This window comes from Hyla sarda, chromosome 6, assembly GCF_029499605.1.
Source record: "Hyla sarda isolate aHylSar1 chromosome 6, aHylSar1.hap1, whole genome shotgun sequence".
NCBI lineage: Eukaryota > Metazoa > Chordata > Amphibia > Anura > Hylidae > Hyla > Hyla sarda.
The window spans coordinates 223,644,630-223,660,813 of record NC_079194.1 but is presented as its reverse complement, the minus strand read 5'-3'; the positions used below and the strand labels follow the sequence as shown (position 1 = coordinate 223,660,813).

The window sequence follows — 16,184 nt, the reverse complement described above, 5'->3', positions numbered from 1 at the left end:
CCATGCATGGAGTCATATAAGACACTGTTGAAATGCCATGTGATTTCTTCTACATCTGGTCCGTGTGACTTTGTTTCGACATGATCAGTTAGTGAAAACTGCACAAAGTGATCTAAATCAGATCCCTTTGTGGTCATTAAAATGTACCTGTTGGGGAAGGAGGGTGTATTGACACGCTCTAACATCCTGGTACTTAAGGACGGAGGGCGTACCTGTATGCCCTGAGTCCCGTTACCAAGGTTTGAAGCGCGCTCAAGAGCAGAGCAAACCTGGTGGGTCCCGACTGCCATTAGCAGCCAGGGCCCAGGGTAAATGCCGGGCACTGCCGATCGGGCCGATGCCCAACATTAACCCTTTAGACGCCGCGATCAAAGTTGATCACGGCGTCTAAAAACGAAAGTAAAATGTCCGCATCAGCTAACTAGACAGCAGGAGGGTCCACACCTGTCTCCTTGCTGTCCGATCTGTGATCTGCTGCTCCATGCCTGCTCATCAGGCTGGAGCAGCAAAGTACCGATAACACTGATCAATGCTATGCAATGGCATAGCATTGATCAGTATATGCATTGCATGGTATAGCTCCCTATGGGGGCTAAAAAAAACATTAAATAAAGTGTTAAAAAAAGTTTATAATAGTTTATTAACCCCTTCCTAATAAAAGTTTGCATTCCCCCTTTTCCCATTTTTTAAGTAAAATAATAAAATAAAAATAATCATGTGAGGTACTACAAGTGCGTAAATGTCCGAACTATTAAAATATAAGGGCAGTTAAACCACACGGTTGATGGTGTAAACGTAAAAAAAATACCAAAGTCCAAAATTGTGCATTTTTGGTCCCTTCATATACAATAAAAAAATAATAAGAAGCGATCAAAAAGTCCCAACAAAACAAAAATGGTACCGAAAAAAAATTACAGACCACAGTGCAAAAAGAAATGAGCACTCATGTAGCCCGGTATGCGGAAAAATAAAAAAGTTATAGGGGTCAGAAAATGACAATTTTAAAAAATATGCAGAAACTAACGATTGTCCAGTGTGGAAGCTCGAATGCAAGTGCGATCTTTTATTTAACAGACAGCAATCCACATGGACAGGCAGTGACGCGTTTCGATCGTCTCAGCGATCTTAGTCATACTGATACATAGACTGTGTTCCTTAGGTTACTTTTATGTTTTATGGCAGTGGGGACGCCTCACACGTGTGGACGGATAACACCTCCCACCATGCACAAAAAGTAAAAGCCCACTTACAAAAAATAAAACAGGTATGGTTTTTACTTTAAAAAATTCATACAACAGAATCTTACTAATCATGTGTAAAAAACCTTCCTATGATCTAATTTGTATAAAGTAAAAGTTAGTCTCAGCATGTACTCCAACATGCTGACTACTTTTTTGATGAGGCAAAACATTGTTGTAAACAGAAGTAAAATTGGTAATGTAAAAATTACTTATTATCAACAAGAAATAACTATTTGTGTTTAAATGACACAAATGTGCATATGTACTATAAATATCATATAAAGCATCAACATTGAAAATATAAATAAATAATTACTATTAAACAAACACATGCACAATTGTGTCATGGAACAAAAGTAATAGACCTAAGGTGTCCGGATGGAAGAAATCGAGATATAAGAAATAAAGATACATAAAAAGGAGGACACGTGGGAATGACTGCCACAAGGGGGGGGGGGGAATTAAGAGAGAATGAGACAGTACAGTACCCAAAGGCACAAATGAACAAGATAAAATAAATAAAATAATTATCATACCCTAGTATAATAATAATAGCATAGGGAAAATCCACATATGTTCACATGCATCCTTAAGACAGTACAGTCTCCTCTGTAAGAAAATCCGAGAGTAACTATTAATTGATCATGTAACTCAATAGTGGAGGATAACATCCTGCCTTTTATTTAGTCCAGCAGGACTCCTACTATCAAGACGCATAATCCAGAAAACTTCTCTATCGAGGAGCTTCTGTTTACAGTCGCCGCCTTTAATGGGGGCACTAACTCTCTCAATGCCTTGCAAAAATAAACTTGCAGAACTGCCACCATGCTTTTCAGCACAGTGTTTGCTTATCATGGAGACTGTTACGTTATGCGCTCCAGCCGCACACGCTGGCCGTGAGTGCATGGTCCTGTAACCTGCTGTTGCCGACGGGGCAGGGACTCCCATCGCGGGATGCACCCGCATGCGAACCCCAGTCCGCTACTCTCCGGGTGTTTCTCTTGCCTACGCCTCTGCCTCTCTGCTCCGGCACGCGTGTCCCCGTCCCCTAGGGCACGCGCGCGCCAGAGCTTTAAGTTGAAAAGGGCCAGTACGCTCATTAGCGTAATTCACCTGTGGCTCATTTATAAATTCCTCCACCCTCCTCACTCCCCTGCCCGATCTTTGTTGCCTTATGCCTTAGAGAAAGCCTGGCCTCAGTATTGCCTTGCCGTGTATCTAATCCCTTGCTTTGTGACTTTGACCTTGCTCCTCTGCCGCCTGCCTACTGAACTCCTGCTACGTCTTGACTACGCTACTGTGCCACCTGCCCTGACCTTCTGCTACCCAGACTACGAGCTGCCTTATCCCTCCTGTGCCTGGCATCTCCTCAGCCGCCTGTGTGGTTGAGCCATGCCAGGGGTAGAGACCTGGGTGCCCCCTGCCCCAGCAAGTTCATTTCGCTTTGTGGCGGGCTCTGGTGAAAACCATCGGCACCTTAGACTCCACTCCCTGGTACGGTCCGAGTCATCTGCCACACAGGTCCAGCGGATCCACATCCACCAGTGTTCCTGTCCTCTGAAACATGAGTGTTACAGAGACATGTTGGGAACTGAAATGACTTATGTCAGATAAATGTTTTCTTGTTGATAATACGTCATTTTTAAATTACCAATTTTACTTGTGTTTACAACAATGTTTTGCCTTGTCAAAATAGTAGTCAGCATGTTACCCTGGTAATTTACAAGTATTACATATATGGATTTTGGAGTACATGCTGAGACCTACTTTTACTTTTTACAAATGAGGTCATAGGCAGTTTTTTTTTACACATGATTAGTAAGAATCTGTTGTATGACTTTTTAAAAGTAAAAACCATACCTATTTTACTCTTTGTAAGTGGGCTTTTACTTTTTGTGCATGGTGGGAGGTGTTATCCGTCCACACAGGAACTAGATTCCACTAGAGCCCCATTGCCATAAAAGTAACCCAAGGAACACAGTCTATGTATTAGTATGACTAAGATCGCTGAGACTATCGAAATGCGTCACTGCCTGTCCATGTGTATTGCTGTCTATTAAATAAAAGATCGCACTTGCATTCGAGCTTCCTCGTTGGACAATCGTTCTCTTCTGCATACTGCATATGGTGAAGTCCGCATCGGTCTGTGATGTGGTTGGCAAGCGGGGGTGAGCTTGACTTTCTTCTCTATCTGCTAATTTACACATACAAATTTTGGCACATGTAGTTATAATAAGTAGTCAAATAAAATGAAACCCATAAAAATTGGGTATCCTTGTAACCATATAGACCTACAGAATAAAGAAAAGGTGTCACTTTTTACTGAAAAGTGCACTGCGTAGAAATGGAAGCCCCCAAATTTTACAAAATTGTGTGTTTTTTAATTTCACCCCATAAATATTTTTTTTGTTTTGCCACAGATTATTTTATTAGTAAGCAAGTAATGTCAGTACAAAGTACAATTGGTGAAGCAAAGAACAAGCCCTTATATGGGTCTATAGGGGGAAAATTGAAAGCATTATGATTTTTAGAAGGGGAGGAGAAAAAAATGAACGTGCAAAAATAAAAAATTGTCCTTGTCCTTAACCCCTTAACGACCACGGACGTAAATGTACGTCCTGGTTAGGCGGTACTTCACGCACCAGGACATACATTTACGTCCTGTGTATCAACGCGAGCATCGGAGCAGTGCTCGCGTCATACACGACAGGTTAGGGTTTCCAATATCCGCAATTGCGCAGATTTCCGCCATTAACCCCTCAGATGCCATTATCAGTACAGATCACGGCATCTGCGGCAATGCACATGTTAAAATAGATGATCGAATCTCCCGCAGCGCTGCCACAGGGATCCGATCATCTGTAATGGCGGACGGAGGTCCCCTCACCTGCCTCCTTCCGTCTCCCAGCATCTCATGCTCTGGTCTGAGATCAAGCAGACCAGAGCAGAAGATAACCGATAATACTGATCAGCGCTATGCTCTATGCATAGGCACTAAACAGTATTAGCAATAAAATGATTGCTATAGATAGTCCCCTATGGGGACATAAAAAGTGTAAAAAAAAAAATAAGTTGAAAAATGTAAAAATAAAAAGTAAACTAAATGTGAAAATCCCCTCCCCCAATAAAAATGAAAATTGTCTGTTTTTTCCATTTTACCCCCAAAAAGAATAAAACATTTTTTTGAAACATATTTGGTATCGCTGCGTGCATTAATGTCAAAACTATCAAAATATAATGTTAATGATCCCGTACGGTGAATGGCGCAAACGTAAAAAATAAAAAAATAGTCCAAAAATGCAGCTTTTTGTCACATCTTATTCCCAAAGAAATTTATAAAAAAAATTCTAAAAGTTTTATATATGCAACTGTGGTATCAATAAAAAGTACAGAGGACAGCACAAAAAATTAGCCCTCATACCGCCCTATATAAGGATAAATGAAAAAGTTATAGGTGGTCAAAATAGGGCGATTTTAGATTACTGATTTTGTACAAAAAGTTTAAGATTTTTTTAGGGTGTACAAAAATATAAAAGTATCTAGGTATGGGTATCTTTTTAATTGTATTGACCCACAGAATAAAGAACACATGTCATTTTTACCGTAAAGTGTACAGTGTGGAAAGGAAACCCTCCAAAATGTGCATAATTGGGGTTTTCATTTAAATTTCCTCCCTAAAAAAAATATTTTTGGGGTTCACTGTACACTGTTCATGGTAAAATGAGAGGTTTGGTTGCAAAGTAAAATTGGTAATGCAAAAATCAGGCCCTTATAAGGGTCTGTAGATGGAAATATAAAAGAGTTATGGATTTTAGAATGCAAGGAGGAAAAAATGAAAATGCAAAAATAAAATTGGCCTGGTCCTTAAAGGCGTTATCCACCATAAGGTGATTTTAGTACGTACCTGGCAGACAGTAGTGGACATGCTTAGGAAGGATCTGTGCTTGGGGATAAATGGCTATGTTGTGAGGTAACCATAACACTGTGACTAGCTTTTTGTGAAATGCTATTTCCTGCTTGACTTTTCTTTTTTTTTTACTACAAATCCCACAATTCCATTTTCCTCCCTCCCACACATCAGCTACCCCACCCATTGAAACATAAATGAGCTGCATCCATTCAAATCAGTGTGGTTTTCAATCAAGGTGCCTACAGCTGTTGCATTAGTTGTAGTTGATCTCTCTCCCACTAAGTGATTGCTCCACCCATTGAAGCAGACAGGCTCCCTGTCATTAGCTGACTCGTAAGTCAGTTCTCGGCCGCAGTACAAGCTGGGAAAAATCTGAGACAACAGTCATTTTGTATGCTGTTAAAAATAAATATTGAGGTGTTAATCACATGAGAATTGTGAGAAAACCATCACACACAGGTACAGACACTATATTATGAACAACCCTAACTTTACAGCCCCTGTAGCATAGTCAAATAAAAAAAATCCTGGAATACCCCTTTAAGGTTAAAATGGGCTTGGTCCTTAAGGGGTTAAGGTCAAAATGGTCTTTGTCCCCAAGGGGCTAAACAGTCTAAATGAAATGTCGCAGGAAAAGTCACACTTTTCTTGCGACAAATTTAGATGAAAAAAGTCATCTAATTTGTTTGATCATTTCCCCTCTTTGTTACCATTTTGCCCATACACAATCTGTCAGTGTCTGATCATTGAAGACAATGTGAACGGGGCACATGGGAATGGTAACATTGTTGTCAAATTAGAAGAACACAATTCTTGTTTCATGGGGAATTCATGTATTTACTAAAACAGACCATATCCAAGTAACTTTAGTATAAGCTTACATACTGTGGAAATAGAATCTTGATACAGATCTATGCCAATACTCCTGCAAAGTCTTCAGGGTAAATTGCTGTGGATTTGTGATGCAAAATCTGTCAGTGCACCAAGTCTGAACACGGCCTTAATGTCCAATTGACTACCGACTGAGGAAAAATAACAAATTCATGCCGGTGTTATTTGCAAGCACTGAAGACTCTTAGAAAATGTTTACAGCTCATAAACCGTCTGTTACTAAACTCTGCGAAAAGAAAAGATGCACATGATGGCACTCTGCTTCTCCATTGCCCCGTAAAAAGCTTGAACATGTAGTACCAATTGCAGTATATCCTATATTGAAAATCTCTCCAAAATTCGTAGCAGACAAGTGATTCTCATTGAGTTTATCTTCATGGAATGCGCTGGTGTCCTTCATTATGTTCTGCTCAGCAATGGTTTGGTTCTGTTATACAGCTCACTATGAATAATGAGTCGTCTGTAGAGAACACTACTATAAAGACCTTATTCCATGTCCCTGCACTTGACCGTAGTACAATAATAAACTATCTTTATGCTGATCATACACAGCTCATGAATATGGTCAAGCATGGGACCATGTATAGGGTGGAGGAAATAAATATTCTCCATGTTCAGAGATTATGCATAGGAAGGATATATCTTAGCACTTATCCAATTTGGTCAGACATCTGCTTGTCTTTGGCTTTTCGTAGCAAGGTTTCAAATACAAAACAATTGATACCATGTTTTCGGCCATGCTGCTATATAGTGTTCTATAGGGGTACTATATGAGTTCCATTTACTTCTGTATAAGTTGTTATTGTTCTGTACAGTTATCAAATTACTTCTGATGTATTTTCTTCTCAGAAAATGGTAATATGTGCCACTATTTTATAGCAGTAAATCAGAACACATATGAAAAGATGTAGTCTTTGTGTCTTTGAGAAGGTTGTTGGTCTCCAGGGTATGCAGGACTGGTGCAAGGGTTTTTGCCACCCTAGGCAAAAGCTAATTTTGCTGTCCTCTTGACCCCACCCATTGGCTCTGCCCTCTGACATGCCCCACCTTACTACAAGGGGGACACGATGTAACAAACCTCCTCCTCATATAATTACCTTACTACTGGGGTGAAACACTGAAACAAACCCCCTCCTCATGTAATTACTTTACTACTTAGGTGACACACTGTAACAAACCCCCTCCTCATGTAATTACCTTACTACTAAGATGACACACTGTAACAAACCTCCTCCCCTTGGAATTACCTTACTACTAAGGTGATACACTGTAACAAACCTTCTCTCCATGTAATTACTTTACTACTGAGGTGATACTTAGATGCAGATTTCTTCACATACAACACAACAGCAGTGGCTGTGCAGGAATAATGTGACCTCCACTTCAGCTCTGCCCCACCTCCTCAATAGGATCACCAAAGGTCCTTCAGCAACCATCTCTCCTATTCTGCATGGTGAAGCTCTGCCCACCATATGTAACTGGTCACATGATGGTGACATCATCAAACGACCTTTACCTTCAGCATCTAGTCGGTTTTCTTCACTTCACTTCACTGGCTGGGAAGGAGGTGAAGGGAGGGGTAAGCTCAATTCTAGGGTCCATGCTGCAGGACTCGAGCCTTGGATAATCGAGGAGGAGCGTGCAGCAGCAGCGCTGCACTCCTCTATCCGGCTGTCAGAATGTGATGTAACAGTGCTGCCCTCCTGACACCCAGATAGAGGAGCCAGTGCCGCTCCACTGACTTCACAAAAATTATTGTTTCCACAGCTGCGCCTTTATATATGCTATTTTCACTATCCATTATAAACTTCTATAGAGAAAATTGACATTTATACAAAAGCTCATGGACCATGGATGAAAAACAGCTTTCAAGCAAATATACAAAAAAACTGTGACACACAGGGGTACAGCAGACCCTATAGGATAACAATACTTTTGTATAATGGCCCCATCCAGTATAGGGAGTATAGGGAGTATAGGGAGTTGTTAAACATGAGTTGCGGGCTGGGAATGTATAACAAAAAAGAAAAATAATGGTCCAGATTTATTAACCTCTCTGAGCAACCAAGTCTGTTTTGTGCAAGGACAGGCACAAGATAGGCATGGACACATTCACTTCTGTGGCACACATGGACCTGATCGTAGTCAGTTAGCGACTATTTTTTATTATTTATGGTTCCAGAGTGCTGTTCATAATAAAATGGGTATAATACATCACTCAGAAGCAAATACAATGAACATGGAAATAAATGACAGACTGATATAAAATAAGAGAGCCCTACTCATGGGGCTTTCAATCTGCAGGGAAAGAGGGAGGGAAACAATAGGTGGGGGAGACAGCTGGTCATCAAGGAGAAGTTGGGAAGCAGCGGGTTATTGTAGATGTTAGGCTTTCCTGAAGAGATCGGCTTTCAAGTAATCTTTTAAAGTCTTCAAGGTGGAAGACATTGTAGCTGGTTACAGAGTACAGTAACCCCCCAGACCCCCGAGACCATACGATAATTTCAACAAGCGATGGCCTCTCAGAGGCCATCGCATGTTGAAGGCAGCATCAACATACGATGCTTTTGTATGTCGGGGCCATTGCATAAACGGCTATCCGGCAACGCTGATTGCTTCAGCTGCTGCCGGATAACCGTTTACGGTGCCCCGTGTGGTCCGCTGCCGATCACTTACCTGTCCTCGGGGTTCCGGCGCGTCCTCTTCGGGATGCTCTGCATCGTCGGCGCTCTCCATCGTCGTCATCACGTCGCTGTGCACGCCCTCCCGTCATCCAATAAGAGCGGCGTGCGTAACGATGTGATGGCGGCGACGGAGAGCGAGGATGACGGGGAAGCAGAGGTCTTGCCAGAGTGTCGGGGACACCCCGGGGACGCGGCGACAGCGATGGAGGGCGACATCCAGGGCAGCGGTGAAGGTCCGGAGTGGCGTTGACAGGTGAGTACAACTTCCTATACCAGTGGTCTTCAACCTGCGGACCTCCAGATGTTGCAAAACTACAACTCCCAGCATGCCCGGACAGCCAACGGCTGTCCGGGCATGCTGGGTGTTGTAGTTTTGCAACATCTGGAGGTCCGCAGGTTGTAGACCACTGTCCTATACTTTACATTGCACGGATCCCTCAACATACGATGGTTTCAACAAACGATGGTCCATTTGGAACGGATTACCATCGTATGTTGAGGGACCACTGTATAGGGGAAGCACGGGAGAAGTCTTGTGTGAGGCGCGGATGAGGGGAGAGCACATGCAAAGGTCTTGAGAAGAACGGAGATTACTGAGGGGCATAATTGGAAGATCAGGTCAGAGATGTATGGGGGAGACAGATTGTGGATAGCTTTGTATGTTGTTGTTAGCAGTTTAAACTGAATTCATTGGGCAATAGGTAGCCAGTGAAGGGATTGACAGAGGGGTGAGGCTGTGGAGAAATGAGAAGAGAGATGGATTAGTCGGGCAACCAAGATGAGGATGGATTGGAGGGGAGTAAAAGTGTTTTTTGAAAGGCCGGAACAAGGATGTTGCAGTAAGTTCGGGTCATTTTCCGCCTACTACTATTACTAAAAATCATTATCGACAGTTGGAGGCGCTCAGTAAATGATCTGAATGTAGCCACTAGTGAGGAGCACCATTGCCCATATTCGAATTCACGATATTTCATGAATATATAGACGAATATTTGTCTTAGATTCGCGAATTTCGTGTATTCATTATATTCGCATATACAGTGAGGGGGTGGGCAACTTTACTATTGGTTGCTAGGGATGTTGTTGATAACCTCTGACAAGTGTATTTGCATCGTTCTAATTGGCCCACAAGTGAAAAGAAGGAATTTGCGAATATTCACATATGCGAATATGCACATATGCGAATATGCGCATATGTGGAAAAAAGTGAATATTCATAATTTCGAATATATATCGCATATATTCACAATATTCGTGAATTTGCGATATTCACAATAAAAATTCGAAATGCGAATATTTGCGCCCAACACTAGTAGCCACTAGCTAACTGTGATCAGGTCTATGCGGGCCATAGGTGTGAATGTGTCTGTGCACAGATAGGTTTGCAACCAATTTGAATTTCAGAAATCACATCCCTGCCACGGAGGCACTAAATTTGGTGTGAATGCTGCCTTATATGAAAATTGGATTGTGATTGGTCATTGTGGGCCATTTACTCCAGTTTTAGACAGATTGATTTTGTCACGGCTGCTTAATGAACATCTCTTAGTTTAATTAGCTCATCCCATTCCGTGACTACTAGCGGAAGGTTTACTTGGACCACGTTTGGTATTTTGCATAAACCAAATAAGTAGGATAACGGGTGAACAAAGCCTTGGATCTATGGATGGTAAATATCATTTTCATCAGTGACACCCACACTACAAGCCTGTACCAACAGGTTAGTGCAGGTTATGCTGATGACAGATCCCCTTTAAGTCCATGCCCATTTGACTGATTTCTTAAATTATCAGACAAACTAAAAACCCACATATCTCGGGATTGGAAGAGCTTATTAAGAAATTATAAAAAGGTGTGTGATCAGGGAACCCTAAGTTTTTTTAATGATATTTTAATCTAATTTTCGGGGGGTTGAGCACAGATACTTTTTAAGAGAACTGAACAATCATTAATACAACTACTTTACTAATTCATAATATATTTTTTCACAGATATTTCAAACTGAAGAACCAGATTTATATTTGATTGTAATGTGTCAATTCTAAAAAGTTTCAAAATGACACTTAAAGTTTTTTTTTATATCCATTAATGTGATATATTTTGTGTGTGAAACAGTACCTCTTCTTTGAGTAGCTTCTCCATGTCTTGTCTATATTTAATGAAGCATTAATACTAACACAAGGGCTTTCAGAGCTGAGTTTCATGCATTATGTTTTCAAAATGTATCAAATTAGCATATACCCCTTGAACTTCATGTTCCAAACAAACTTAATGAAGTGTCAAAACTTTATATACCCATTCACTTTTACACTAATAGGGTTATTCATCAAAACTAGCAGTGGGCAATGCTAACTGCCATCAAGATAAATCATGAAGGTCTTAGGTACTCTATTATCCGATGTATATATCTGATTGTAACAGTTCAGCAATATTGATACACAAGGAAATTCAAACAAGAATGCTACTTTTTTATGGAAAATTATACATACAGTGTACATACATATGGTCGCCACCCTTTCATTTGTCCCTTCTACTTCTGTTTGTAGGCTTTTTTTTCATTCTTTATTTTAAGTCAGGAACAATCACAAGATGGAGGATCATTCCCCCAATGTAAATAACAATAGTCATGCAATGCACGTCATTGCTATAAACATAGACAGAAAAAAACAGCAGAAGAATAGGCATATTCAAATGATACAATGGAGGAAAAGTCTCTGACCCATAACTATCCCCAGGTTTTATGGGTAAAAATTGTCAAGAAGATCGAAGAAAGGAGAAAGAAGGACAAACAAGAGGGGAAGTAATGAGGGAAGAGGGATAAACAGAAGTTGGAAGGGGAGGAAGAAAGAAACAGGAAAAAAAAATGGGAGAAAGGGGAAGAAGAGCAGAATGCGGCACATGAGATGGCGGGGAGAAGAAAGTAGATGAGCCTCATGAAGGGCAATATGCAAGTGTGTCCTGGAATTCTATCCAGCGAGACCATATCAGGTGAAATCTGTCCAGAGACTCATTTAGGTAGGAGGTCAGAACTTCCATGTACATCAAGTCATTCAGTCTAGAGATTCACAGAGACCATGGAGAAGTATCCCAAGTTCTAGCTATTATGATTAGAAAGCACAGAATGGATTTCTTACATGCCTTTGTGGATATTTTGCAGTGATGAAGAAGGAAAAGTTCTGGACCGAGATGTACAGTCAGGTCCATGATCTGTCAAATTACTTGTTTCACGTCAGTCCATTGAATTTAGGATGGGTGAACCGCCTGTCAGTTTTCCTTTAAGGTTGAATCCTGGAAGTAATATTACCAGAGATTGCCCAAAAAAGGTGAAGCCGGACATTTTTTAATAATGCATACTACAATAATAATATATATTTAATTGTGTTGGGCATGTTAGCTGATATGTGTAAGACGATTTCAGCTTGTATAGTTTGTTTTGTAAATGCAATGGGGGTATGTATCAGTAATGGTGTTGCAATGTGTGATTTTATGTATGTTTTTTTGCATCAAATGGAGCGTAGTTCCAAAATTATCAATTATTGTTGGATCTGCACAAAAAATGAACCTATTCATTCTTTGCATAGAGGTCCGTGAGCACTGTAATGCCGTCAATGGGGACAGAGCAGGGCCGCACGGTCCTATCCCTGTAGTTCTTTGGTGGCGGCCACCAGATGGAATCTCTGCTTGTGGAACATTCCATCAGCATTGTACAGGAGTAGGGAGTTTGGCTATAAACAGGACTTCCTGCTCATGTACTGTGGCACAGCGGTGTAGGGCTTATGCTGCAGGCCACATGATGACATAATTTTTTCCTATCCAGCCTGCACCACTCCAGGTGATGGAGCCCAGAGCCGACGATGAAGACTAGCACTATAATATTCAGTTGGAAAACACCAGTTATAAAGGGGCAAATTCACTGCACCTCTTTCTAAGTCAGGTCTGTATGTTGAATGTGGCTTAAAAAAGTGTCTAAAACATAATACATTTACTATCAATGAAATGTACCAAAAGGCACCAATTTCTGGTGCATTTTTCAAGAATAAGGTACAAATATATTCGTAAATCTGTTCCACTGTGTTTTCAGTAACCAGAACAATCTCCCAATCTCCCACATTGTCCTGGTCCATATCAGAATTGCTATTTGTGAGAATTACATGTCACGTGCAATAATGGATTAAACTGTAAAAGATTCTTAGTTTATGTGGCAGAAAATCCTTCCAGTATAATCACAAAAGTAATAGCTTGCTGCAAAACAAAAATGCAAAAAAAAAAAATCCTATCCCCATAAGCACAGCACAGTAATAGAAGGTTTCCTTTAATAGCTTCTTAAAGGGGTAGTTAAATTTATTGGAGCCCCTCAGGCAAGCTTACTGCTCTAGGTCTTGAGACAGGGAGCAACTGGTTATTGGCAGCAAGGGACTCCCAATAAAAATGAATCATGACAGGGCAACATCTTACTTCTATTAGTATGTGACAGCTTGTATTTCATGCAAACACCTTATGTACACAGCTATGATAATTTTGCAAAGCCTGTGACTGTCTCAACAGATCCACATTATTCCGCTGTAAGAACTCTGTATACCACTCACTATCTGTTGCTTCTTGGGCACCAAATACCTCTGCACAGGGGGATCAGTAAGGCCTTTAGACATCTGCAGAAATCCTATGGTTCTTTATAGCCCTATCCCCATGAATGATCTCTAATTTACTACTAGTGTTGAGCGGCATAGGCCATATTCGAATTCGCGAATATTCGCGAATATATGGACGAATATTCTTCATATATTCGCGAATATTCGCATATTCGTAATATTCTCGTTTTATTTTCACATACGCGAAAAATTTGCGCATGCGAAAATTTACATATGCGAAAATTAGCATATGCAAATTTTCGCATATGCGAAAATTCGCACACCAGTCTCACACAGCAGTGTTAGAGCCTTCTTTACACCACACAAGCTGGAAGCAGAGAGGGATGATCACTGTGAAAGAAGAAAAAAAAAAAAACACGAATATTCTTAATTACGAATATATAGCGCTATATTCGCGAATATTCACGAATTCGCGAATATGCGATATTCGCCAATAAAATTCACATTGCGAATATTCGCGAGCAACACTATTTACTACTAAATGTTTTGTGCACATGAGGCCCCTTTTTGCAGGTATGGTTCACAGGATTACCAAAATTAGGACTTTTAGCAAGTAAGAAAGTCCCTGTAGTGGTAGCATAGGAGTGGAGGGGGCAGGTGACAGAGCGACAAGTAGGCAGGAGTTTAGGGGTTAATGGGGACAGGTGAGGTTACAAAAGTGGTGGTGTCCCCAGTTTTTATCTTCTTTTAAGCTTAAAAGGCTTGGAGTTAGGGTTTGCCCGGGGATTTTGTCATAGCGGCAGGAGCTAAAAAGGGATTAAAAGGCACTTTAAAGGGGTATTCTGCCCCTAGACATTTTATCCCCTATCCAAAGGATAAGATGTCAGATCGCCGTGGTCCCGCTGCTGGGGACCCCCGGGATCCCCGCTGCATCACCGCGCTATCATTACAGCACAGAGCGAGTTCGCTCTGTGCGTAATGACGGGCAATACGGGGGACGGAGAAGCGTGACGTCATGGCTCCGCCCCTCGTGACATCACGGCCCGTCCCCTTAATGCAAGTCTATGGGAGGGGGCGTGGCGACCGCCACGCCCCCTCCCATAGATTTGTATTGAAAGGGGCGGGCCGTGACGTAACGATGCTCCGGCCCCTGTACCGCCCATCATTACATGCAGAGCGAACTCGCTCTGTGCTGTAATGATAGCGCGGTGCCGCAGCGGGGATCCCAGGGGTCCCCAGCAGCGGCACCGCAGCGATCTGACATCTTATCCCCTATCCTTTGGATAGGGGATAAAATGTCTAGGGGCGGAATACCCCTTTAAGAGAATGGTCATCTGCTTGAATGTTACAGTCACTATGGAGCCAGGATAGTAGCCAGCTTGTTGGGGTGAATCCCTGTGGGTAAGGGAAAGTTCAGTCTTTGAATGAAGTGCCTTTTTTTTTTAATCTAAGAGCCGAGGAATGTGCTCTCGAATCACCCAAAGTGCAAGAAAAAGTGCAAACGTGTTACACTAAAAAAACTTGCACAAAGGATGAGGTCTATCGCAAGCCCTTCTCCGACGGGAGAGAGGCCCCCCAACAAACCTTACCTTTCACCTCCAGACTAAAAGGTACCTGCAAGGTTCCAGGTTCAATGTCCCTTTTTGCCGAAGCTACTAAGGGACCACAAATGCTCCCGGCATCTTCCTTGGCGTTAACCAAGGTATCTTCATGCAGAGCCGTAAACGGTTGGTACCCTGCCCATGCAGGAGTACCCGGGGTTTTTGCAGGGAGGTGAGGAACCTGATCGCCACACACACCTCCCCTAAACCGCTAGGATGGACACACAGAAGGGCTACCACATCCCAACAATCCTGTGAACACACAACACACAAAAAGTTACACAGTGACAAAAAGAAAGAAATAAGTGAATGTGTGCAGTTATACTGCCCGGACATCAGGCCGGATCTATAAAAAAAATTCTCTGATCCTAGTCAGAAGGCCGGGAATCAAGAGGTGAGTGCCACAAGGTGAAGAGTTCATGGTGCCCGTGCTTCTACTCAGTGAGCCAATTCTCCTAAAGTACTAAGCACTAAAGAACCTTGGCTCTAGACCCTCTCAGCCTCATGGCGAGACCCAGAGGAAACAGTTCACATCGGGGTAGCCGTCAAGCTGATTCCTCAGAACCAGCCCCGGAACGCCCTGGTACACCTTCCCTCTCCATGCAGCATCCATCCTATATCAGTGCCCCTGTTCTGACACTGATAAGAACAGATACTACACTTGATCTTACCCAAAAGGCCGAGAAGCGATGCAATCTTTAGTAAAAGGCAAAAGATTTTTACGATATGAAGAGAAACTTGAGCATACCAAGCAGTGCTTTCCCGATACTACCGCTATGGTTCCCATCCTGTGCTAAGCCGGGGAGAGCTCCCAACATCTGGAAAGGAGTGGGGATGGGGGTTTCACTGCATGACAACCCCCCCTCCCCCCAAACGGCTGCGAACCAGGCAAAGGTCACATCTGTCCCAGAATCCTCCATTCCTTCGGCTACTAGGTGGTGAGCAGCCTGGAACTTGTTGTCCCCTTCTCCAGCTAAGCACTGCACTCCACTGCAGGAGACGGGTCCAAGTGCTTGCTTGATGCAAATGAGGCAACCGACTGGCATCAGAGAAGCTGCAGGAGAAGGCATTTTCTATTTTTCTGACCAAAGAAGGAAAGCTCCGGCAAAAGCCGGAGCGTGCAAAAATTGCTACGAAACTCAGTTTCATTCCTCTCCACGGAAATCTATAGTAAAAGGTATTGAAAGAGCTTTATTCGTCATTTAGTAGTCATTACAAGTCATACAATAAATTACAATCGCACAAAGCATGACAGTACAATATACAGC

General features: G+C 42.1%; 1 pseudogene; it reads right to left on the bottom strand.

Moving 5' to 3' along the window:
* Positions 1 to 15,501: 15,501 nt before the first annotated feature.
* Positions 15,502 to 15,607, bottom strand: LOC130277899 (U2 spliceosomal RNA; annotated as a pseudogene).
* Between the last annotated feature and the right edge of the window lie 577 nt (positions 15,608 to 16,184).